At 40.7% G+C, this 24377-nt stretch overlaps 1 protein-coding gene across 6 annotated transcripts in view; it reads left to right on the top strand.

Moving 5' to 3' along the window:
• Dennd2b (DENN domain containing 2B) overlaps positions 1-24377 on the top strand; it is a 184745-nt gene that overhangs the window by 8673 nt on the left and 151695 nt on the right. For 2 of the 6 annotated variants that reach the window (XM_035442292.1, XM_027410047.2), the window contains one exon: positions 218-286. The exons of 3 other annotated variants lie outside the window; for them this stretch is intronic. The gene's annotated coding sequence lies outside the window, so the exon portion shown is untranslated. Of the gene's footprint in view, positions 1-217; positions 287-22318; positions 22401-24377 lie in introns of those variants that run through there. One more of the 6 variants, XM_027410050.2, reaches the window with a different exon arrangement.

Consider the following 24377-nt stretch of genomic DNA (forward strand, 5'->3'; position numbering starts at 1 on the left):
AGTGGGGGCTCTTTGTGGATTCTTTGGTATTTTCTACTGACAGGATCAGATCATCTGTGCATGAAGAAAATCTGACCTGAAGGCCTGGTGATAGACAACATTAAATTCCAGTTATTTAGGAGTCTGAGGCAAGAAGATCAGGAATTCAAGGCCAATTTGGACTTCAAAAAACAGACAACCAACCAACCTTTATTTATTTATTTGTTTGTTTATTTAGATTGAGTCTCTCTATGTAGCCCTGGTTGTCCTGGAAGTAGATCTGTTTAGTGTCCTGCTGGTTTGAAAGGTATGTGCCCTATACCAGTCTTATAATGTTTCAGTTAGGATTTCTGCCTCATAATACTGCCCATCAATACAGCATTAAATAGAAATGACATGAGAACCTTGGTTCCTTGGTTAGAATTTTTTATCAATAACTATGTGGTATTTGATTTTTTTTTTTTTTTTTTTTTTTTTTTGTGCTGGAGATCCTGAACATAGGCCATCGAGCCTTAGGCAGGAGTTCTCCCACCATAATACATCCCTGACCTTTGTATTTTCAATCAAGGTCCCCTTATGAAGGTCAGGCTGGCCTTGAACTTGCTATGTAGATCAGAATAGTGTCTAACATTAAACTTTCCTGTCTTTGCCTCCCAGGTGCTGGGTTTTCAGGGTTGCATTACCATACCCTGTTTGGTGTTTGGAATTTGATAGATATGAAATGCTCTTTATTAGGTTGAGGAAAATTCCCCTCTATTCCTGTTTTGTTGCATTTTTCTTCTTCTTTTTTTTAATTATGAAAGGTTGCTGGATTTTGTCAAATGCTCTTCTGTGCATTAATTGATGTTGCCATGTGGTTTTACTTTTTAGTCTGTCAATATGTTATATTAGTTTATATTTGGATATTAAGCCAATTTTTCATTCCTTTGAAAAATCTTTTTACATTTTGCTGGATTTGGCTTGCTAATATTTTATTAAAATATTTGTATCTTCATTAAGGATTTTGATCCTCTAGTTTTCCACTTTGTGTCTTTGAATTGGTATAAGATTTTGGCCTTGTAAAGTGATTTAGGAAATGTCCCATTTTCTGGAAGAGTCTGTATAGAAATGGTACCATTCTTAATGTGATTGAAAACATCTGTGCTTGAGCTTTTCCTTGTAGAAGATTTTTAATTAATTAAATTTCTTGTCTTAGATCTGCTTATATTTCCTATTGCTTTTTGAGTCAGTTCTCATTCTTCCTAAGAATTTGTCTATTTCACTTAAGGTGTCTAATTTGTTGACAAAAATTACAGTATTACAGCATTGTCTTTTTCATTTCTTTAAGCTCTGAGTGAGGCTGACTAGTATGTCTGTCTCTGTTTCTCTCTTTTTTGAGGGAAGGCCTCTATGTAGCCCTGCCTGCCCTGGAACTTGCTATGTAGATTATGCTGGCCTCAAACTTACAGAGATCCACCTGCCACCTGCCTCTGGATTGAAGGAGTGTATCACCACACCCACTTCTTCCTCTTTCTCCCATCACCCTGTAGGATTTCTCTGGGTATCCTTGGCTGTCCTAGAACTCCTATAGATAAGGCTGGCCTCTGCCTCCCAAGTGTTGGGATTAAGGTCATGTACCACTAAGTGGGCTCCTATTCTCTTTCTAATGGGGTTACAGTATGTACTATTATGTCTGGCTGAATCTTTGTGTGTGTGTGTGTATGTGTATTTATATTTTATGAATATTTTTATGCATGTGAATGTTTTGCCTACATGTATTTCTGGTGTTCTCAGAGGCCAGAATTGGCCATCAGATCCCCTGGAACCAGAGTTATAGAAGATTGTGAGCTACCACTTAGATGCTGAGAATTGAATCAGGGTCTTTTAGAAAAACAGCCAGTGCTGAGCCATCTCTCTGCTCCTCTCATTTTTTGGATGGGTCTAAAGTTTTGTTTTTAAAATCTCCCAAAAGAACAAATTTTTTGTTTTATATTTTTCTATTTCTAATTTCATTGACTTGTATGTAATTGTTATCCTTATTATTCTCTTCCAGCTTTCATTGGAGTTAGTTTGACCTTTATAGTTTCTTTTTCAAGTGATTTTTTAATTAATTTTTTATTTCATTTTGTTGAGAACAGGGTTTTACTTTGTAGCCTTAGCTGGCCTGGAATGAGATACGTAGACCAGGGTGACCTTGAACTCTTAGAGATCTGCCTAATTCTCCCTCCCAAGTGCTGTGATTAAAAGGTATTCCAACCATTCTTGGATCTTTTTAAAATTTTTTGTTATGTATATGTATGCATCTCTGTCTGTCTGTCTGTATCTATTTGTGTGTGCACCCGTGTAGGTAGGTAGGTGTTGTGTACTCTGTGCATTTGAATGCAGTGTCTGCAGAGGCCAGAATAGGGTATCAGAGTCTCTGGAGCTGAAGTTAGAGGTGATTGTAAGTTACTGAATGTGGATTCTGGGAAGTGAACTTCATTCAGTCCTCTGCAAGAGCAATGCTTGCTTTAACCACTGATCTCTGTAGCCTTCTTCTTTAAAATTTCAAAAAATCAGTTACCTATATATATGGGGTAGAGTGGGGTGCTTGCATGCCACAGTGCATGTGTAGATTTCAGAGGACAATATGTAGGAGTCTATTCTTTTACCTTGGAGGTTCTGGGGATGGGATCCAATTCAGGTCATCATCCTTCTGTATATCTTGTTAATGTCTATCCAAGTTCTTTGCCTATTTTGATTTGTGTGATACTGAAATTTAGTATCTATTCTAGATATGGATTCCTTATCAACAAAATTATGTGAAGTAGTTTCTCCCATTCTGTGGTTGTTAATAGTATTACTTGATTTGTGAGGTTTAAGCTTTTCATGAAGTCTAGTTTTTCTATCTTTCCCTCTCTCTCTGTTCCTGGGCTTTGGCTACATTAAAAAAAAATCATTGCCAAATTCAGAGTTTTGAAGCTTTGTTTAATGTTTTCTTCTAGGAGTTTTAATGCTTTAGGCCTTATACTTAGGTCTTTGATTCATACTAAATTACTTTTTGTGTATGGTATTAGATGAGTCCAGCTTCATTTTTGAAACAACAATGGCTACTTGCCATGCATTGTAATCCATTTTCCATTACTGAAACAAAATACCTGAGATAATCAGTTTATAAAAATGAAAGATGTAGTTTTACTTAGTTCAGTATATAAGGTGATAGCTACCTTGCTCTCGGGTCTGTGGCAAGATAGTACATCTGGACAGGCAATATGCAGAGGAGCACAGTTTCCTCCTCTATGAATGAGTTATGAAAGAAAAACTAGGGTCTGACAATCTCCTGTAAGGGTATGGCTCCTATGACTAGAAAACCTCCTACCCAGTCCTGTACCACCTCCTCAAGATAGCTCCAAGATGGCAACTAAGCCTTTAGCACACAGGTCTTTGATGGACAGTCCTGATCCACACTGGCTTGTGGAAGTTTTTGTTTTCTGCAGGATTCCTTTGTTTACACTTTTGTGATCAATCAGTAGTCAGAGCAGAGATCCCCAAAATTGGAGAAAAGTTCTTTTTTGTGTGTCTAAATTGTCTGCCATAAGCTTCATGTAAGCTATTTCAGGAGTATAGTCACAGCTACCTGACATGGGTGGGGGAATGAGTAGCTTCTGCCATGCTAAGAGCTCAGTTTTCCTAGTTCATTGGAATTTGCTATCTATGGTACTTTGAATGTATGGAGTCCCCATAAACTCATAGGGAGTAGCACTTTTAGGAGGTGTGGCTTTGTTGGAGTAGATATGGCCTTTGGGGGGAAATGTGTCACTGTAGGGGGGTGCTTTGAGGTCTCATATATGCTCAAGCCACATCCAGTGTTTCAGACCACTTCCTCTTGCCTATGGGTCAAGATGTAGGACTCCCAGCTCCTTCTCCAGCTCAATGTTTGCCTGCATACTACCATGTCACACCATGATGATAATGAACTAAACCTGAAAATGTAAGCCATCCCAATTAAATGTGTTTTTCTTTATAAGAGTTGCCATGGTCTAGTCATTGGGTGTGGTGGCATGCACCTTTAATCCCAGAACTCAGGAGGCAGAGGCAGGCAGATCTCTGTGAGTTCGAGGTCAGCCTGATCTATAGAGCTATTTCCAGGAGCAATTTGCCAGGCAACACAGAGAAACCCTGTTTCAAAAAACAAAGCAAAACAAACAAACAAAAAGAGTTGCCATGATCATGGTGTCTTTTCACAGCAATAGAAACCCTAACTAAGCCAGAAGTCTGTCCAAGCCTTACCGGGGAAGTAGCCCCATAGTTCCAAAACAGTTGCATCTAACAAATTCTGCTTATGTAGTTATTGTCTAAGTAGGAGAAGGGTTCCTGTTGTTTCTTCCTCTTCCATCATATCAGAATCTTCCTCTTCCTCATGTTGAGAAAACATGAAAGGCTCTACACAAACTTTCTTTAAGTTTCCTGTTGCTCCTCTGTAGTAACTAAGGCATTGATGCCCCACTTTGGTAGATATTTGAAATAACACCTGGTGAAACATGAACATGGAACGTGGGGAAGGACCCTGAAAAATAGGCTGATTGTTATCTAAGGTGCCTGGAGTAGGCTGAGGCATAACAGGTACAGAAATGGATCTGTTGCATGTAAATTTGTTTCTTGGGGTATGGGAGTTTTATTCCTCATTGTTACTGGGAAAGATTGGACGTGAAGTTAGTTGGGACAGAGGACACTCTTAATGTGAGAAAGGAGAGAGAAAGTGACTACAGGTGGTTGGGATTGGAGCTGAATAGCACAGGTGGCTGGTAGAGAAAGACAGAAAAAGGCCGAGTAGACTTATGGAGGACAATAGATTTCTCTGGTTGATAGTAGGTCTTCTCAGTCAACCTGCATATTATCATCATCTTTCTGAAGCCAAAGAAAGTAAAAGTAAGTTGCAGTAGAGGAGTTCTTTAATAAAGGTATGATTGTCAGGGGTACTTTCTAATACATGATGGGGGCAGATGGAAATGTATTAGAAAAGGTTTCGGAGTGATTTGTTCTAGTCCTGATTCTATGAATAACTTTATCTTAGACTACAACCAAATTACTCAACTGGCTTAAGTGTCAATCTAAACTCAATTGAGATAATGGACTCAACATATTTTGAAAATTTTATGGTTATGTAAAAAGTTTAAGAAAGAATCACAGTTCTATAGTGCTAAAGTATTAAGAACTAGGTGTGGTGGCATGTATCTATCTCCAGTATTAAAGAGGCAAAGGTAGGAGGATCTTGAGTAGAGAGACTGTTGAAGGATGTATGGATAGAAGGAAGGGAAAAGAAAGAAAAACACATAAAGGCTAGGGATTAGGCTCAATTAGGTAGAGTGCATGCTTGATCCCCAGACTGAGTGAGGTAGCACATTTCTGTAATCCCAGCACTCAATAAGTGAAGGCAGGAAGACCAATTCAAGGTCATTCATAGACATATAGGGAGTTCAGGGCCAGCCTGGGCCAGTGACACTACCTCTTTTCCTCAGATAGTGCATGCCTTTAATCCCAGTACTCAAGAGGCAGAAGCAGTGGGTCTCTGAATTCAAGGCCTGCCTGGTCTGCAGATTGAGTTAAAACAAAATCATTTTATATTTATGTGTATGGGTGTTTTGCCTACACATATGCATGTGTACCACATGCATGCCTGGTGTCTTTAGAGGCCAGAAGAGGGTGTCAGATCCCTTTGGACTGGAATTTGAGATAGTTGTGGATCTGTCATGTGATTGCTGGGGATTGAATCTTGCTCCTCTTGAAGAGCAGCCAGTACTTTTAACTACTGAGCTAGTTCTCCAGTTCAAGAAAAAAAATATTTTTAAATAAAGGACAGGCGTTGTGGTTTATGCCTATAATCTCAGCACTTAAGAAACTGAAGCAGGAGGATAGCTGTGAGTTCAAACCCAGCTTAGTCTGCATAGTAAGTTCCAGGACAGACAGACAGAGTAAGATCCTATCAAAAAAAATAAAAGCATTAAGAGCTGCTTCTAAAGTATACATTTCTCATAAAACTATAATAGGAATTACTAGAAAGACAGGATTTTATTTACCATGACATTTCCACAAGACATTTTGACTACAGAATGCCGGTTGAACAGTGAGATACATGTAAATTAGAAGTGAAGTGCAGCCCATGTAGCTGCCACATTCCCTACAGGTGTGTGGTGGTTTGAATAGGAATGGCCCCCATAGACTTATTAATTTGAATGATTGGCCTATAGGGAGTGGCACTATTAGGAGATGTGGCCTTGTTGGAATAGGTGTGACCTTGCTGGAGGAAGTATGTTACTGTTGGGGTGACTTTTGAGGTCTCTGATGCTCAAGTCAGTACACTCCCTGCTGCTTGAGGATCAAGGTGTAGAATTCTCACTCCTTCTCCAGCACCATGTCTGCCTGCATGCTGCCATGCTCCCTCCACGACAATAATGGACTAAACTTATGAAACTATGAGCCACCGCAATTTAATGTTTTCCTTTTTTGAGAGTTGCTCTGGTCATGGTGTCGCTTCACAGCAATAGGAATCCTAACTAAGAGAAGGTATCCTCATTCAAGCATTCTCAGTGCTTTTTTCTGTTCACTCTTTGCATGATGCTGATTAGATTTGGTGCATTTGTTTTGTGAGAAGACAGAATATTTTCACCCCAAAAGATGATAGTCTGTTTATCTCCATCCTCTGAAAGCATTTCCTGCCAGGCAGTTGACACAGAGCTTTGGCACAGCTTCAGGAAACTGTTTGCTTCTGTTTACTCCTTCTAGATCTAACTTCCCTAGGAACTGGGATGAGGAGTCTTCTTGAACTCCTTCATATTTAGAACTTCTTCATAGAACATCTCAGCACTGTGCCATGTGTCAGAGCAATGGGAACCCTGTCTGTGAGGGTTTAAAGGCAACTGCTTTAGTAACTCATTTAGGGGAAAATGAGTTAATTTGATAAAATATACTGAGAATATAAGATTTTTCAGATAAATCTGAAAGCTCAATTAGGAGCTGGTGAGATGGCACAGTGAGTAGGGCTTACTGCCAAGCTTTATGACCTGAGTTCAACCCTCAGGTGACACATGGTAGGGGAGAACTAACTCCTCCAAGTTGTCTTCTGACTTCCAAATGTACACATGCAATCTCGAGAGCACACACAGACACACAGACACACAGACACACAGACACAGACACACACACACAGACACACACACACACACACACACACACACACACAAACACACACACACACTAATAAAAAAATTTAGGAAGGGGGCTGGAGAGATGGATCAGAGGTTAAGAGCACTGATTGCTCTTCCAGAGGTCCTGAGTTCGGTTCCCAGCAACCACATGGTGGCTCACAACCATCCATTATGAGATCTGGTGCTCTCTTCTGGTGTGCAGATATACATGGAAGCAGAATGTTGTATACATAATAAATAAATAAAATCTTTAAAAAAATAAATACTTTAAAAAAATTTATGAAGGGGGCTGGAGAGATGGATCAGCGTTTAAGAGCCTGGCTGCTCTTCCACAGGTCCTGAGTTCAATTCCCAGCAACCACACAGTGGCTCACAATCATCTATAGTGAAATATGTTGCCTTCTTCTGTTGTACAGGCATACATACATGCAGGCAGAACATTGTATATATAACTTGCCTTTAATCCCAGTGTTCTGGAGGCAGAGGCAGGTGGATCTCTGTGAGTTCAAGGCTAGCCTGGTCTACATAGAAAGTTCCAGGCCAAACAGGCCTACATAGTGAGACCTTGTCTCAAAAAACAAAAGAAAAACTAACAGATGGGACTAGAGATATGGCTTAGTGGTTAAGAGCACTGGCAGCTCTTGCAGAGAATCCTAGCACCCACATGTCAGTTCACAACCAATAGTAATTCCGGTTCCAGGGGATCTGATGGCCTCTCATGACCTCTGTGGACACTTCATGCACATGGTACACAGACATACTTGCAGGTGAAACACTCATGCACATAAAATCAAAATAAATAAATCTTTAAAAATAAATAACGTAAAAGACAGTGAACTTGAGATACAGAAAGGCACAACCACTTAATACTACTGTTAGTTGTGAGCAGGTTCCTATCTTCTCTACATAGTATTATTAGGTAAACTCAACATTACTTAATTCATTTATCCTACTGGCTGCTCTAAAGAAGATTCTAAAATTTGGGTAAGCACCAGAACATCAGGCAGCAGTGGCTGGGGAGGAAGGACAGAAGCCATAGACACAGAAGTGAAAGGCATGGGAATAGTGACGAGGGAAGGAATTTATGGTGTGGCTTGGGCCAGAGGTCTAATTCCACAAAAGTTTCAGAGTGTATCTATGGCCCAAACTCAGAACAAGGTCACAGACTAGAAAATCCAGTGGCCTCTGAATGACAAGAATCAGTGCAAATATCAGGTCATGGGGGGAAAAGTAAAGGATGTAACATAAATACCAGTAAGAGATAAATGGACAAAGTTTGGAGTTTGTTTTTTTTTTAAGATTTATTTATTATGTATAGACAGTGTTCTGTCTGCAAACCAGAATAAGGCACCAGATCTCATTATAAATGGTTGTGAGCCACCATGTGGTTGCTGGGAATCGAACTCGGGACCTCTGTAAGAGCAGCCAGTGCTCTTAACCTTTGAGCCATCTCTCCAGCCCATCAGATGTAGTTTTAACCATTAGAATCTGATCCTGGAGCAACCTGAGCCAGGCAGCAGCATCCTTTGGAACCCTTAGCATTGATATGAGATCATGTACATGCAAAAGGACAGTGGATTACCTGAGCCAATAGAAAGAACAAAAGAAGTAAGGATTCATGTTGCTGTAGTTGCACAGATGGACTTCATTAATGAGGGAAAAAAAAGGTTTGAAAATATTAAGTAACTTGGGTCCTGAAAGATGACTCAGCAGGTAAAATACTTGGCTGTCAAGCCGGCGTTGGTGGCACACGCCTTTAATCCCAGCACTCAGGAGGCAGAGGCAGGTGGATCTCTGTGAGTTCGAGGCCAGCCTGGTCTCCAGAGCGAGTGCCAGGATAGGCTCTTGAGTCTGGCCTTAATCCTAGAGGATAGAAGAGAGACCTGCTGTCCCCTCCTGGAACTGAAGCCCCGGCACAACCCAGCAGCCTCTTCTCTGAGCCCATATCCCAGGCCAGCCAGGACAACTAAGAGCCTCATGGAGCCTCTGTGGCCCCTACTCCAGCAAAGTTCTGTTCCCACCCCCACAGGCTCCACTCTCCCCCGACCTCCCAGAGTGCCAAGGCACACCATCACCATGGGATGTTTTTAATTCAGGTAGGCGGGGCTTGAGCCAGGCTCTGCCCCCCCAGGTGATCAGCCCCCGCCTGGACAGGGACTGTCCCCACACCATTCATCCCTCTAACCAGCTGCCTACATCAGAAAGATCTTCCTAGCCCTTTTTAAAATCCTCTTTTACATTTTTTAAAAACACAACTTTTTTCAGCAGAGAAGGGGGAGCTGACAATCACTTTTTATCTGTTTTGGTTTTGGTTTGTTTTAAGCTTAGTTTTGATGTTCTATGCAGCTCTAAGTTCCCCCGTGGAGTCTCACAGATCCAGATGTAGGGAAAGGATTTGGACTCAAACCTAAATGACCAATTCTTTGCCCTTTGTACCAAGAGAGTGTACCAAAAAGTCCCAGGAAATAAATGCTGATGATTTGTGTGAAAACAAAGAAAAGAAAGAAAGAAAGTTGGACATTGAATGAGGTTCACAAATGATAAAAATAATTGAATTGGGGCAGGAAGGAGTGAGGGACTCATGCAACTGCAGCTTTATAGACTTACAGAATTGTCCTAGAAGTATAAGACACAAGGAAATTATTGGCCTATCTAAGACTTCTTAGAAAATGGACTGTACAGAGGACAAATGGGTTGTAAAAATAATGCTTAAGTCAGCCACAAAACATTAATAAAAAGTGTAGGTAAGTGAAATTTTGAAGATGATGGAATCTAATTGATAACTTCCTTATAACAACCTACAGATAATCTCCCTTTTAAAGGGTTAATTATAGTGGCGATTATGAAGAGAAAAAGCCCATGATGAAAGTGTGGTAGAGGACTGTGCTCTTTGTTGAGCAAGTTAAAACAAGCTGGTCTGTAAGCAATTATTATCTTCATCAAAATTCTTAGCTCTAATGTTTTGGTTTCAATGGCCCAGCACGTATGCCTTCTCAAACAATTGGATGGATTTAAAACACTTACGAGATGTTTGTGCTTATATCTTAACATAGCATCAGTTCAACAGGAAAGTGGGGGGAGTAATATTTGGCATTAGGACTTAGTTTAAAAAAATCAAAAGTAAAGTAAACAAAAAGCCCACAAGGCCTAAACTGTGCATACAAATGACATTCTTTATTCAACCTTACAATGGCCATAGCTTCAAGGATCCATACAAATTCAGGCACATCTCTTCTTTACTCCTTAATCACCTCACATATCTGGAAAAGAGTGGTCAGCAGTTGGCATGCTTGGGTGCTTGGGCATTACCCACTGCTAACATTTTTTTATGGGGGATACTTTCTAAAAAGATTTCTCTTTGACTTTTTTTGGAGGGGTGTTTTGTTTTTTATCTTTTCAAAAAACACATGTTCTGTATGCTAAGGAAATTTTTGGGTGCCTGCTTGGGAGAACAAGTGATTTGAAAACTGAATTAGCTTTTCAAATACTGATTTATATATGTAAAAGTAACTCTGAAGAATGTGCCTTTGGATTAGATTGGGAATATATATATATATATATATATTCCTACATACCTACATATGTATATATAGGACTGTGTTTTTAGTTACACTCTGTGCTTAATGATGGATTACATTGTCAAATATTCATATTGTATGTTCATTTGAAATGCCTATAATTTGGAGCTTGCTAAGAAATGTACTGCTCACTGGGCATTGGTGGCGCACGCCTTTAATCCCAGCACTCGGGAGGCAGAGGCAGGTGATCGCTGTGAGTTCGAGGCCAGCCTGGTTTCCAGAGTGAGTGCCAGGATAGGCTCCAAAGCTACACAGAGAAACCCTGTCTCGAAAAACCAAAAAAAAAAAAGAGAGAGAGAGAGAGAGAGAGAGAGAGAGAGAGAGAGAGAGAGAGAGAGAAAAGAAAAAAGAAAAAGAAAAAAAGAAATGAACTGCTCTACCAGAGGACCTGAGTTCCCTGCATTCATATTAAGTGGTTCACAATTGCCTATAATTCCAGCTCCATGGGATCTGACACCTCTTGGGGCACCTGCACTTGTGTGCACACTCCTACCCCAGAAACAAACACACATATACAAAGTTAAAAATAATTTTTAAAAATCTTTAAAAAAAGAAGCTGGGTGGTAGTGGTGCACACGTTAGTGCAACACTTGTGAGGCAGGTGGGTCTCTGAGTTTTAGGTTAACTTGGTCTACAGAGTGAGTTCCAGGACAGCCAGGACTGTTTCACAGAGAAAACCTGTCTCAAAAAACAAACAAACAAACAAAATCACACACAAAAAAGAAATGACAGTAATTTGACAGCTATAGCTATGTAGTTAATGTAAGGCAGTTGCTAGAGTGACTCATCCACTCTGCCTAGGACAGGAAGAAATCAGAGAAGGCTTGATTAAAGAGATGACAATTGTATTGAACCTATAGTTGTTATGAGATTGGAGCATAGAATGTTGAAAGGCAGAACAGAGATGTAAAGTCCACTTTACCCGGTATTTCCAGGTACAGATGCCTCCAAAGTAAATTGGAAGTTCATGTCTAGAAGATACAAGAGAGAAGATAGAGCTTTAGAGATAATAGTTTGACAAGATCGATATATTTAGCTGAAGCAATGTAAACAGATAAAATGCCTATATGTAGGGAAGAGCCAAGAGGAAAATTTTCTACTTGAAAACTGCCCAGAAGAGGAGGCAGTAATGAAACACTGATGAATGGTCATAGAGATGGGAAAAGGAGTTGTTAGAGAGGCTGAGAGCATAGCAGTCAAGTAAAGAGCTTAGATGCTACAGGAAAAATGAACAAGCTGGGCATTTTGGAAGTAAAAACTAGAATAGTTGAGGCCAGGCATGGTGCAAGACTGTAACCTCAGTGCTTTGGAGGTAGAGAGAAGAAGATCAGAAGTTCAAAGTTATTCTGGCTACATGTGGACTTTGAGGCCTGCCTATGATATGAGAGACTGTCAGAGGCTCAAAATAAGTGCATATATTATAGTAAATAACACTTGGTAGTAAAACACTCTCTCTCTCTCTCTCTCTCTCTCTCTCTCTCTCTCTCTCTCTCTCTCTCTCTCTCGACTTAGAGTGACAGCTCCCTAGGCACCTGCAGTTTGGACTTTTTGATCTAGGTACATATAATGGGGAATTCTGTACGAAGGAAATTCTGAGTCCTAGATCTCACTTCTAGGAATTCTGATTTGGAATATCTATAGATATCCTAAGGACAGCATTGCATTTAAAAACCTCGAAGTCAAATCTTTTATTCTTTTTTTTTTAAAGATTTATTTACTTTTTACTTTTTGTGTGTGTGTGTGTGTGTGTGTGTGTGTGTGTGTGTGTGTGAGTGTGTGTGTGTGTGTGTGTGCGCGTGTGTGCAGGTGCCCTCAAAAGAAGACAGTGTCAGATACTCTGGAGCTGAAGTTGCAGGCAATTTTAAGTTACCGAATACGGGTGCTATGAACTGAACTCTGATTCTCTGAAAGCAAGGTCTCTTGGTCTCTGAGCCATCTCTCCAACCCTAAATCTTTAATTCTTTATAGAAGGTAAAAAAAAAAAAGAATTGGAAGATGACAGTTCCTTAGAGTATTTTTTTGATGGGCACCAAGGGTTGAGAGCTTGCTTGCTTTCTTGCTTGTTTTATTTGAGATGGTATTACTAGTAGCCTCTTAACTCAGAGATTGCCTGCCTCTGGATCCCGAGTCCTGGGACTAAAGGCTCGCTGTATCATGTGCAGCTACCACTTTTGTTTTTAATTGATTCTTCACATATATGTCAGGCTGGCTTTCAGCTCACAGCAATCCTCCTGCCTTAGCTTCCTAAGTGCTGGAATGACAACTATGTCTCATCATATCCAGCTGCTTTAGAAATGAATTTCTTCTCAAATCTGGGTGAATGGATTGGATTAAATAGTACTTACTTGTTAAGGCTATGGAGTCATGGTTAATATTAACTCATGGTTTTTCTAGATATGACATTTTATTATTCAGTCATTGATTAAATACTAGTAATTCAAATACAACAGCTATAAAAATGATTGTAAACCATTATAAAGCAGTGTTTGTGCCAGGAATGCAAGGATGATCCAATATACAAAAATCAGTAAGTATAATACCTCACATCAATAGAAGGAAGGATTGAAAACCATATGATTATCCCAATAGACACAGAAGAGTTAAAAATAAAATTTTATATTCTTTCATGGTTTAAAAAAACAAAAAGAGCTAGGCATTGGTGGGGCACACCTTTAATCCCAGCACTCAGGAGGCAGAGGCAGGCGGATTTCTTTAGTTCGAGGCCAACCTGATCTACAGAGTGGGTTCTAGGACAGAGTTCTGAAACCCTGTCTCAGAAAACAAACAAATAAAAACCAAACCAAACCAAAAATACAAAACACACACATACCAAACCCCCAACAAAGCAAACCCTAGAAAATCAAAAAAAAAAAAAAAAAAAAACAAAAAACAAGAACAATTTACTAAGTTTAAGAGAAGTGCCTCAACATACTAAGAGCTATATATGACAAACCTCTGACCTGTATCATACTGAATGCAGAAAAGCTGAAAGTCTTCTCTAGGTAGGTGAAGACTGTCCAGCCTTAATTTTCAGCCTTACTATTGCTATAATGAGACATGACCAAAGTGACTTAGGGAGGAAAGGTTTATTTGGCTTACCCTTCTTATTGCTGTTCACTATCAAAGGAAGTCAAGATGGGAACTCAAACAGGGCAAGGACCTGGAGGCAACAGCTGATGAAGAGGGCATGGAGGGTACTGGTTACTGGCTTGTTTCCCATGTCTTGCTCAGCCTGCTTTTTTATAGAACCCAGGACCACTAGCCCAGGGATAGCACCACCCACAATGGCATGTCCCCCTCACAATTACTAATTAAGAAAATGCCCTGCAGACTTGCCTACAGCTCAATGTTATGGGGCATTTTCTTAATTAAGGTTCTCTCCTTTCTAATAACTTTAGCTTGTGTCAAGTTAACTAAAAACTATCCAGTACATTTAATGACTCTCTCTGAGCCTGTTGTCACCTCCTATGCATCCAGAGCACCTGGCATCTCAGCTCACCTGTTTTCATAGCTGGCCCAACCAACAGCATCAGTAGTTATTCCAATGCTTTCCTTACGTGAACTATTGTTACTATTAGCCTAGTAATTAGAATAAAATATCAAATATTGTAGTGCAAAAACATATGGATCTAGGTCTAATTTAACCTTTTCATGAACTGGTTATTGGAAGAGAACTTTGATTTTCTGTATTAAGTCTTTGGTATACTTTGAGAAGGGAGAGTGAAAGGTATGAATGGTATTCAAGCCATGGAAACTGATTCTGCTGTGGAGAGGGGACTACAGAAAGCAGCACAGTTATTCTCTTCTGGTTGAAAAAACTAATAACTTGTCTTAATTTTCTGTAAAAGTCTCAGTAGTAACACTTGGAAAATAATTACTGAAATCCAGTGAGATTTACTAGACAAAATCCTTCCTTCCTTCCTTCCTTCCTTCCTTCCTTCCTTCCTTCCTTCCTTCCTTCCTTCCTCTCTCTCTCTCTCTCTCTCTCTCTTTCTCTGTGTATACATGCTATAGTTTTTCTAGTCTCCTTATTAATAACCCTATAACTTCTTAATTGTAGTAATCAGGATTACCAGTTAATATTTCTTTTGAACTCCTTGTAGAGCTAAATGAAATCTTTTCTTTATCTGATAGAATAATTTTAGGCTATGAAAGAAAAATGTGTGTTCTTGTGCATATTCACATACCAAAAATTTCCTAAAGATTTCTGTTCTTTGTTAGTCAACACACTAACATTATTTGGAAGGATTGTTTCAGACAGAAATAAAAATCAGGAAGTTATTAACAAACAGATGGAATGTTTTTATAACCACATCTGCATGTTAACCAACACTGCTTGTTGCAATTTTGTTGTTTGGAATTATACAGAGAAACATCAATAAGTAAATGTATTGTCTTAATCATTGTTATAGTGCTATGAGGAGATGCCATGACCATGGCAACTCTTATAAAGGAAACCATTTAATTGGGGGAATTGAGGGCTTGCTTATAGTTTCAGAGGCATTCTCATCATGGTGGGGACCATGATGGCAGGCATGGTAGCATGGTGCTGGAGTAGCTGAGAGTTACATCCTGATTCACAGGCGGGGGGGGGGGGGGGGGGGAACTCCCAGTGACACACTTCCTCCAACTAGGCCACACCTACTCCAACAAGGTCACACAATCCTAATTCTTCTAAAATAGTGCCATTCCTTGATGGCTAAGCTTTCAAATATATGAGCCTATGGGGGCCTTTTTTTTTTTTTTTGAGAGAGGATTTCTCTTTGGAGCCTTGGGTATTCTGAAACTCATTCTGTATACCAGGCTGACCTTAAACTCATAAAGATCCACCTGCCTCTGCCTCTGGATGCTGGGATTAAAGGGCATACACCACAACTGCCCAGTGCTATGATGCAGGATGCAATTTTGCTAGTCCTACTAATTGATTGAGGTAATATACCACTCTTTAGCTTTGCTTTAAAATAGTTATTCTTAATTTTTTTGAGATTGTGAACCTCTTTGAGAATCTGTTGAAAGCTGTGAACCTTTCCTCCTTGAAATGAATTCAACAGTTATGCATTTTCCATTGAGTATCTCTGGAAGAGTACATAATCTTCAGTGATTCCCCAAAAGAGGGGAACCTATGGGCAAGAATGAGAAGAAAGATTTGGGTAAGGAGATGGCTCAGTGAGTAAAATGCTTGCCATACAAGTATGAGGGCCTGATTTCAGATCCCACGAACCCATATAAAGCTGGATGCTGTTGTCCAAGTGCTCCCTACGAGAAGATGGGAGGCTGACACAGGAGAACCCTTGAAGGCCATCAAATTTGACATACAGGTAACAACAGTGAACAACAAAGGGACCCTGCCTCAAACAAGGTGGAAGGAGAGGACCACTCTGGAGCTTGTCATATGACCTCCAAAAGGCACAGTGGTGCATGTACACTTGAACACAAATGAACAAGCACATGCATACAAAATGGGGGAGTATTTCCCCCTGTATATTATGTTATATTGTTTTTTGACGTTTGTAATCAGATATGTCTTATCTATACTTTATGTAAAAATGCTTTTTAAATTAATGTCAAAAAAGTTTTTCATATAATTTATACAACAGTGTTCTGAATTTCTTGATTCTTGCAATTTAAAAAATTAAATCTTGGAGTGGTGGAATTGCTCAGCTAATGATAAAGTCATTTGCTGCCAAACTTGATGACCTGAGTTAAATCCCTAGAACCCAAATGGTGCAAAGAGAGGACTCCTGCAAGTTGTCTTCTGACCTCTACATTTGTGCTGTGGCATGTATGTACTCACCCACATACATATACAAAAATAAGTAAGTAAAATTTAAAAAAATTTAATTAAGCAGTTTTTAATCAGATACACATTTAGTTTTTTTTTTTTTTTTTTTTTTTTTGATTACAGGTTAGTATGAAATCAGTAGTTTCAGTAGAGTGGTATAGCAGTTTCCTTGGAGTTAAAATGGCCCTTTTGGAGGGAAAATCTTTAAGACACTAGACATTCTAAGAGGAGGTGAAAACATTCAGGGAAATTCCTTAAACTCAGGAAGTAAACAACCCAAAGACTTAAGAAGTCCCTGAAATGGATGAGACATACTAGGTTCCTCCCTTTACAAGCATACAAACTGTAAGGACAGCAGAGACATTCTTAAATAAACTGAAAAAGGATTAGACTAACTGAGCAGCCTATAAAAGACATCTTAAATCTGTGGAGCTACCTGTAAATTGTACAGTGAGCCCTAGGTTTCCAGGTTTTGTCAGCCATAACCCATGCTGGGGTGGGCTTTTGGTGATGCAGCTGTCTTTGAGTCATTTCTGCTCCTGTAAGTAACCCCCGGAAAACTCATTGGTTCACCAAGTTAGACTTTGGTAGTATTCTTAACTTGGGTTTATTAATAGTTGCCTTCCTAGGGTGAGATGTTTTTGTTCAGGTCTCCCTAGGAATGGTGTCACAAATGACTTACTAGTGCTCCTTGTTTAACAAAATCTTGCTGATTCCTCAGTAATCTATTAAAAAGTTTTGTTAAATAAGGCATTATTATTTTTTCTTTTAGAGGTAGGTTGTAGAGGTAGTTATATCCAAGTATTATTGTGAAGGAAAGAGCTGCATTCTATTTCAATTCATAAAAATATTTTCATGGTTCCTTTGGGGAACCTTGTGTAAGTGTGTGGTAATGGTCGGGCTTTCCTAGAAGGAAAATTATGCACTGTACAACTAACAAAGTAAAGACCTTATCGGTTTTTGTTGTTGTTGTTGTTGTTTTCTGTTTTTTTCATGTGAGTGTGGGTCTGCATGTGCCATGGTGAACATATAGGTGTCAGAGGACATTTTTCAGGAGTCAGTTCTCACCTTCCACTTTTTTGAGGAAGAGTTTTTGCTGCTATGAAGACTAGCTTCCTGTGAAGTAGGGCACTCCCATCTCTCATGAGTGTTGTGATTACAGATGCACCTGGCTTTTTATTTGGGTCCTGGGGATTGAGTTGGGGTTGTTAGATGTGTATGGCTAGCTAGTGCTTTTACTTGCTGAACAATTGTGCAAGATTTTAACCTATTTCCCAGTGTGATGGGAATTCTGCTGCAGGTTTGCAGACTTGAGGTGGTGATGCCCAAACTGGCCCAGAGTTATTTTTTGTTTGTTTGTTTGTTTTGTTTTTTACAGTTTTTGCTTTTTATTTAGTCTGCACATGTGTATGTACACAATTCATGTGCCTGGTGCCCACTGAGGTCAGAAGAGAGACATGGGTTCCCTGGAACTGAAGTTATCCGTGGTTGTGAATCACCACATGGATACTAGGAATTGAACCTGGGTCCTCTGCAAGAACAACTAGCTCTTAGCCTGTGAGCTAACTGTCCAACCCCTGCCCCAAAGTCTTAAAGATCATGTAAAAGCCTCATGGGTGAATCTGGGGTGAATTTTATGTTTATTTGTTTGTGTCTTTATTTATCTTGAGACAGGGTCTCATATAGAGCTCAGGCTAGCTTTGAACTCACTATATAGCTAAAGATGAACATGAACTTCTGCCTCCACTTCCCACGTACTAGGATTACAGGTGTGGAAATCAGCATACCCATTTTTTTTTTTTTTTTATCCAGCAGTGGGAATAAAACCTAGGGCTTCTGGATTCTAGGCAAGTCCTCTACCAACTAAGCAATATCCCCAGCGCTCTCTCTCTCTCTCTCTCTCTCTCTCTCTCTCTCTCTCTCTTTCTCTCTCTTTCTTCCTTTTTGTTCTTGAGACAGGCTTTCCCTATGTATCTCAGGCTGGGTTGGCTCATAGCAATCCCCTTGCCTTAGTTCCCTAAGTGCTGAAATGACAACTATGTCTCATCACATCCAGTTGCTTTAGAAATGAATTTCTTCTCAAATCTGGGTGAAGTGGAAAATAGATTGGATTAAATAGCACTTGTTGAAATTATGGAGTCATGGTTAATATTTTTTTTTCTGTTTTTTGTTTTTGAGGCAGAGTCTCACCGTGTAGCCCTGGCTTGCCTAGAACTTGCAGTGTACACCAGGCTGGCCTCAAACTCAGAGAGCTACCTACCTCTGACTTTCTAGTGCTGGGATTAAAGGCGTGTGTCACTATACCAACTTTTAATTTATTTATTTGATGATTAACATTAAAAAAATTCCAGATGATTTCAAATAACATTCAAGTTTGGCAGTTTAACTAAAACATAATATTCTTAAATATCGGGAAAGGACTTTGGAGGTGAAGCAGGAAGATTGGGAGTTTATGGTCATCCTCACCGGGCGTTGGTGGCACATGCCTTTAATCCCAGCACTCGGGAGGCAGAGGCAGGCGGATCTCTGTGAGTTCGAGGCCAGCGTGGTCCCCAGAGCATGTGCTAGGATAGGCTCCAAAGCTACACAGAGAAACCCTGTCTCGAAAAACCAAAAAAAAAAAAAAAAAAAAAAAAAAAAAAAAAAGAAAAGAAAAAAGGTCATCCTCAGTTATATAGCATATTGGAGTCTAGCCTGGGTTACCTGAGACCTTTGTCTCCAAACCAACCAAACACCACAATACCCCCAAATCGAAACAAAAAACTAAAAAGAAAAGAAAAGGATATTTGGAAATATCTGTCCTAGAAAACCGAGGCATCTAGGCCAACCTCTCCCATTTTCCTGATACACAGAAACCTAGTTGTTTGTGTCAGGAAGCATAGCCTCACAGCCAGGCTAATGGGCACGTTCGGGGGGTGGGGGGGACAACTGCTTCATGAGTACTAGAGCTACAGACCCAAATGTCTGTTCCTCAAAGAAAAAACAAGAACAGTAAGTCAAAATGAAATTAATGAACCAAATACTCAGTCAATTCACCCTGCTTAAGTGCAAGATTTAAACAGCAAAAGGAAATGAAGCCCATCTCTGTGACATCAAGTTCTGTTTTGGTGTGCTAAGTCCCTCAGAGTTAAAAATACAGCCACTTAGCTATAAGATGTGTTGCCAGGCATCTGTATGGAACATAACCACGTAATCAGGCTATATTGTACTTTTCTACACAAAGAGAGCCCAAGCTACTACGAAAATTAGGAAACTTTCATTTGCCTGACAGAAGACAGTACAGAGGAAATGGCTTGGAGGCAGAGGAGGAGTAGGAGAGAGGATGAAAGGACTGTATTCATGCTATCCAAATTAAGAGTCAGGATGTTTATGCTCAAATCTTGTCTTGGCTCTGTGTTGAGGGCACTGAACAACTGGGACATGGGAAAGTGTATCTCTGAAGTCCCTAATTTAGGCACTAAACAGACCAAATTCCTTCCACAAATGCTTCCTATTTTCAGCAGTCTGTGTTCTGAACATACATTGTGATTAAAGCTCACAGCTGGTTAGTGCTAAGCACTACTTCTCTTTTTACTGCTAGCTCTTCTCTATAGCTATTCTTTCATTCTGTTGGTTATACAAGTGACATGCCTCTACAGGACTGAAACCTTGGAAGTGTTACTATTTATCTATATTACTAGCTCTACTACTACTATTTTTTTTCTTATGAAGTCTTCCTGTGTTGCCCAGGTATGCCTCAGCCTTTTGAGAAGTTGCCATCACAGGCATTGCACCATGCTCAGTTTATTTATCTTTTATTCGCTCAAATAGCGTGAATTCATGGTGGACTTATTTCATGGTAGGTACATAGGATATAATTGTGAGCAGACAATTGGCTCCTGTTCTCAGAGCATACTGTCTTCTTAAGAACCTTACACATAATTGGTCTTGTTCATCCAATGAAGTGAATATTTGGTTAGTGAAAATTAAAAGAAATTCTAGATGTTAGTGTTTCTAATAAATATTTGGCCAATATTAGCTGCTCACTAATGTTCACATATGTGGAATTTAGATTTAGGACTACATTTAGAGACATACCTTAAAAGGTATGTCATCCATGGGTAAAGTGGGACATTATTACAAGTTCTGTTTGTTTTAGAAGTGAGCGACTGATGAGCCTCTTTACAGGGCAAATGGTGTGGTCAGTGGTATACAGCTTGTGCTTAGAATGCATGATTGAGGCCTCAGAACTCAACACCCCTACAACTCCTGAGAGCTGCAAGTAGTTTTCCAGGAGTGTTAAGCTCTGATTTTGGCTTGCCATTGTCCATCTGTGTTCCTGGTCCTCCTCCTTGCTGCTATGCAAGCATTCTTTCTGTGTTGGGGAAAGAATCACCCTAAGATTGGAGATTAGAGGGGCAAGCCTGTCCAAGTGTAGCCCAGTTCTACTTTAGGATCCATGTATCAGTAAACTGCAGTAGAAACTCACTGATTTTGAGTTTGGAGCACAACACATACTGTCTTGCTTAGTTCCAGTCAGTGCCTTTGTTCCCCAGAGTGTTTCAACAGCAGCTGAAATCTTGGGTTTTCCCAATGTAGAACCAGGAATTGATTTATTTTTCACAAAGGATGACTATGTCACACCAAAGGTAAGGTCTCAAGTCTACCAGACAGTCCAGACGTCTTCTCTGATGTCAATATGATGGTGACAAATCATCTAGAATTCATGTCTGATATCCTCTTTTGGCAAAGGAACAATAGTTTTTTTTTTTTTTAATCAGTTTAGTTCTTGCCACTATTTGTGTTTGATCATGAGCAAGTTGAATTATTTCCAGGATGAATCTTAAAGTTATTATTTTTGGTGCTTGTCTTGCAGCTGAGTAAATATCTCTTTAGGATATGTGACAGTTGAATTGGCCTGGGTTTTGAAACAGGTCTAGACTTTAGAGCCTGCTTATATTCATCTACACACATTGGTTCTTTTGAAATGCTACCAGTCAATGTAAAATTACAAAGCATATGTGATTGCAGACCAAATCCAGAGACTCACATTGTGCTGTACACTCAGCCATAAAATGGTAAATTTTGTTTGGTTTTCAGACAGGGTCTGTCTGTGTAGACCTGGCTATCCTGGAACTAACTGGTCACGTAGGCAAGGCTGGATTTGAACTCTGAGAGATCTGCTTATCTAGTGCAGGGATTAAAGGTGTGTGTTACCACTCCACCAAAATTATCAATTTTGAAATTCTAAATTTTGAAAGTCAATTTTTACTGTTGCTTATTCCAATTCCAAGATCTATTTGTAAGAGACTTATAGGAGGAGAAATCAAGTTATATGGCTTTATAACACCCCACCAAGTAAGTATGGGTCTGGATTGTACTCAACATAGCCTTTTCCAAATGGATTGTTATACTGGGTCAACAATTTTCCATCGAATTCCATCGATAAATAAGTCTGTCACCAGTAACTAACTGTTTCTTCATCATTGAATGAATTCCTTTCTACCTTTTGGTTTTGTGTGCATGTGGAGTATTTTACATTCTCACAATTCTCGTGGAGCTTAGGCTTCAGAACCGATCCTTGCAATCCTAGAGCTTTAGTTTTGCTACTGGTTGCAATACCCAGGGTAGCTTCTTTTACTGTCGTTTGGGTTTCGTATGGCTCCTGGGCCCAAAGCCAGCAGAACGGAAAGAGCGCTTGGGTTTGTTTGAAGGCAAGCCGGCTGTACAGGCAGTTTTTCCCAGACTTTCCCAGCTCCGGCTTTTCATGCATACCAGCAGAGCGGCTTTTTTCCTCCGGTGATTGAAACCATCTGGACTGCAGGGGGGTCACGTGTGTATGAGAAAATGACATAAAGTTTCTGATCCCCTTGTGCTTCTGCTCCAGATCCAGACAATCCTTGGTCGGATGGTGCCGAGGTGAGGGCGGTGCGGTTTGGGGGCCTGACTTCCCACCCTGGCCCCCCCCCCCCATGCAGTCCTCCGTTGTCGCCCGCCCTCTCCCCCTCCCCCTCCCCCGGCCCGGGAGCACACCCCTCCTCCTGGCTGCAGCAGCCCACCCTTTAGGTCTCTGGTGGAGGCACGCCTCCCCTGGTTCTGCAGCCCCACGCGCGGATACCCGCCCGCAGCCCGCCCTCTACGGGAGCGGCCCCTCCTTCGGGCTGTGCGGCGCCGGGGCAGCTTGGGCTGCTCGGAGCTCCCGGCCAGCTCGGGCGGTGGAGGTAAGTGGCTTCCGACCGCCCGCAGGAGTCGCCTGCCCACCGCGCTGCTTCAGCTCCCTATCGGGTGGCGGATAGGACGCGGATTCCCATTCTGTGGCTTACGGAGCCCTTCCGCTTTCCCTAATCGGGGGCCCAGGCAGGGGCTCCTGCTGCGTGAGTACTAGCGTGCGGGCCGCGGCATTCTGAGTTGCTAGGGACTGCCTTCCCGGGCGATCGTGGCCAGCTCTGCCTTCCGGTCAGGCCCGGGCTGCGCTGTGTGGGAGCCCCGACCCCGGTCTTGAGTTGTTCAGAACTGCGGAACGCAAGCAGCCCGGGAGACAGTTGAGCTCCATTTACCTGAGCCCGTGTAGCTCGAGTGCAGCTGGATGAGGAACATGAGTGTACGCTCTTACACGCACCCACACAGACTAGGTTTCTACTCAAACAAAGGAAATTTAACTTTGTCTTCTATCACTTGGACCTGTTAAACTGGGATTGTTGCTCTATACCTTCATACACTTTTCGGTGTGTACGAAATGACCTAGCACTGAAGGAACACCCTTAGCATTTGTGCTGCTTTGGGGGTCTGAAAATCTAATATCCGAGTAAAAGTGAAAGGACTGAACGTTTTCTAGTGTTTCCAAAGAAAGGAGATTGCAGTGCTCTGGGAATTTTGTATGAACATAATTTATAATCACTTAAATATGGATAAAATATCTTCCTGACCAAATGAAAGAATTTGCCATAATGCTGCCTCAGACCAGCTATCAGTCTCATTTCCACCCAGATGTTTCTGCTTTTGCATTGTAGGATCTGGGGAATGGTAAAGAAGTCGTTATCCCATGTCTAAGTTGTTAAGGGCCACAAGGAAAACCCCCGATTGACCACATAATTGATTTGTTTTTGTTTTCTACAAAGGGTGTTTTTCAGAAAGTGGATACCTTTGATTTTTGGGGGTGCGGGGGCAAGGTCTCATGTAGCTCAGGCTGGCCCTAAACTCTGAGATTTCTGCCTCCACCGCCCAAGAACTGGTATTACGGGTTCGAAAACACCATGCTCCGCTCCCTTCGTGGGATTTTATTTTCATTCAGAAGTAAGGAATTTCTAAAATATCAGAAGTAGTGTAAATTCTGGAAAACTTAAAAGAACCGAATTGTCGTGGTCTCCCAACCCCACGCTGAATTAGGAAGACTCTAAGGCTCCAGTGTCTATTAAATGCATACTGTGAAGCAAAAGCTGTCTGGATTCCGCTGGCCTAGATGACAGTCTCTAGGAGACTAACAGATTCAGCACTCCTTTTTATTTACGAAGTAAACATTACCTTTGGAAAGACTACAAAGTATGGGAAAGATATTGATTCAGATAAATGTTGGGAGAAAGCTACATATTGGAAGTGTTTCCTATTCCTTAATTCTGGCAGTTTCAAAATAACCTTTATCATCAATGTATTTTTTATTGTGGTTGGTTTGGTAATTAGTAAAGTGCTTGCTCTCAGTTTGTGTACTTGTGCAGACAGGATTGACACAAGTAAATATCTATTTGATTGATTTATAAGAATTATAGGTCATCAACTAGAAAATGGTTATGAGACAGGAGCACTTTCCAGAAGAGGGCTGTTTGAGTCAAGCCTGGAAGTGTGGTTGTGCAAATGAATGGTTCAGAGTTGCTGATGGGGTTTTCAAGAGGACAGAGGGGG

The sequence above is a fragment of the Cricetulus griseus genome, chromosome 3 (assembly GCF_003668045.3).
Source record: "Cricetulus griseus strain 17A/GY chromosome 3, alternate assembly CriGri-PICRH-1.0, whole genome shotgun sequence".
In the NCBI taxonomy this organism is placed as follows: Eukaryota; Metazoa; Chordata; class Mammalia; order Rodentia; family Cricetidae; genus Cricetulus; species Cricetulus griseus.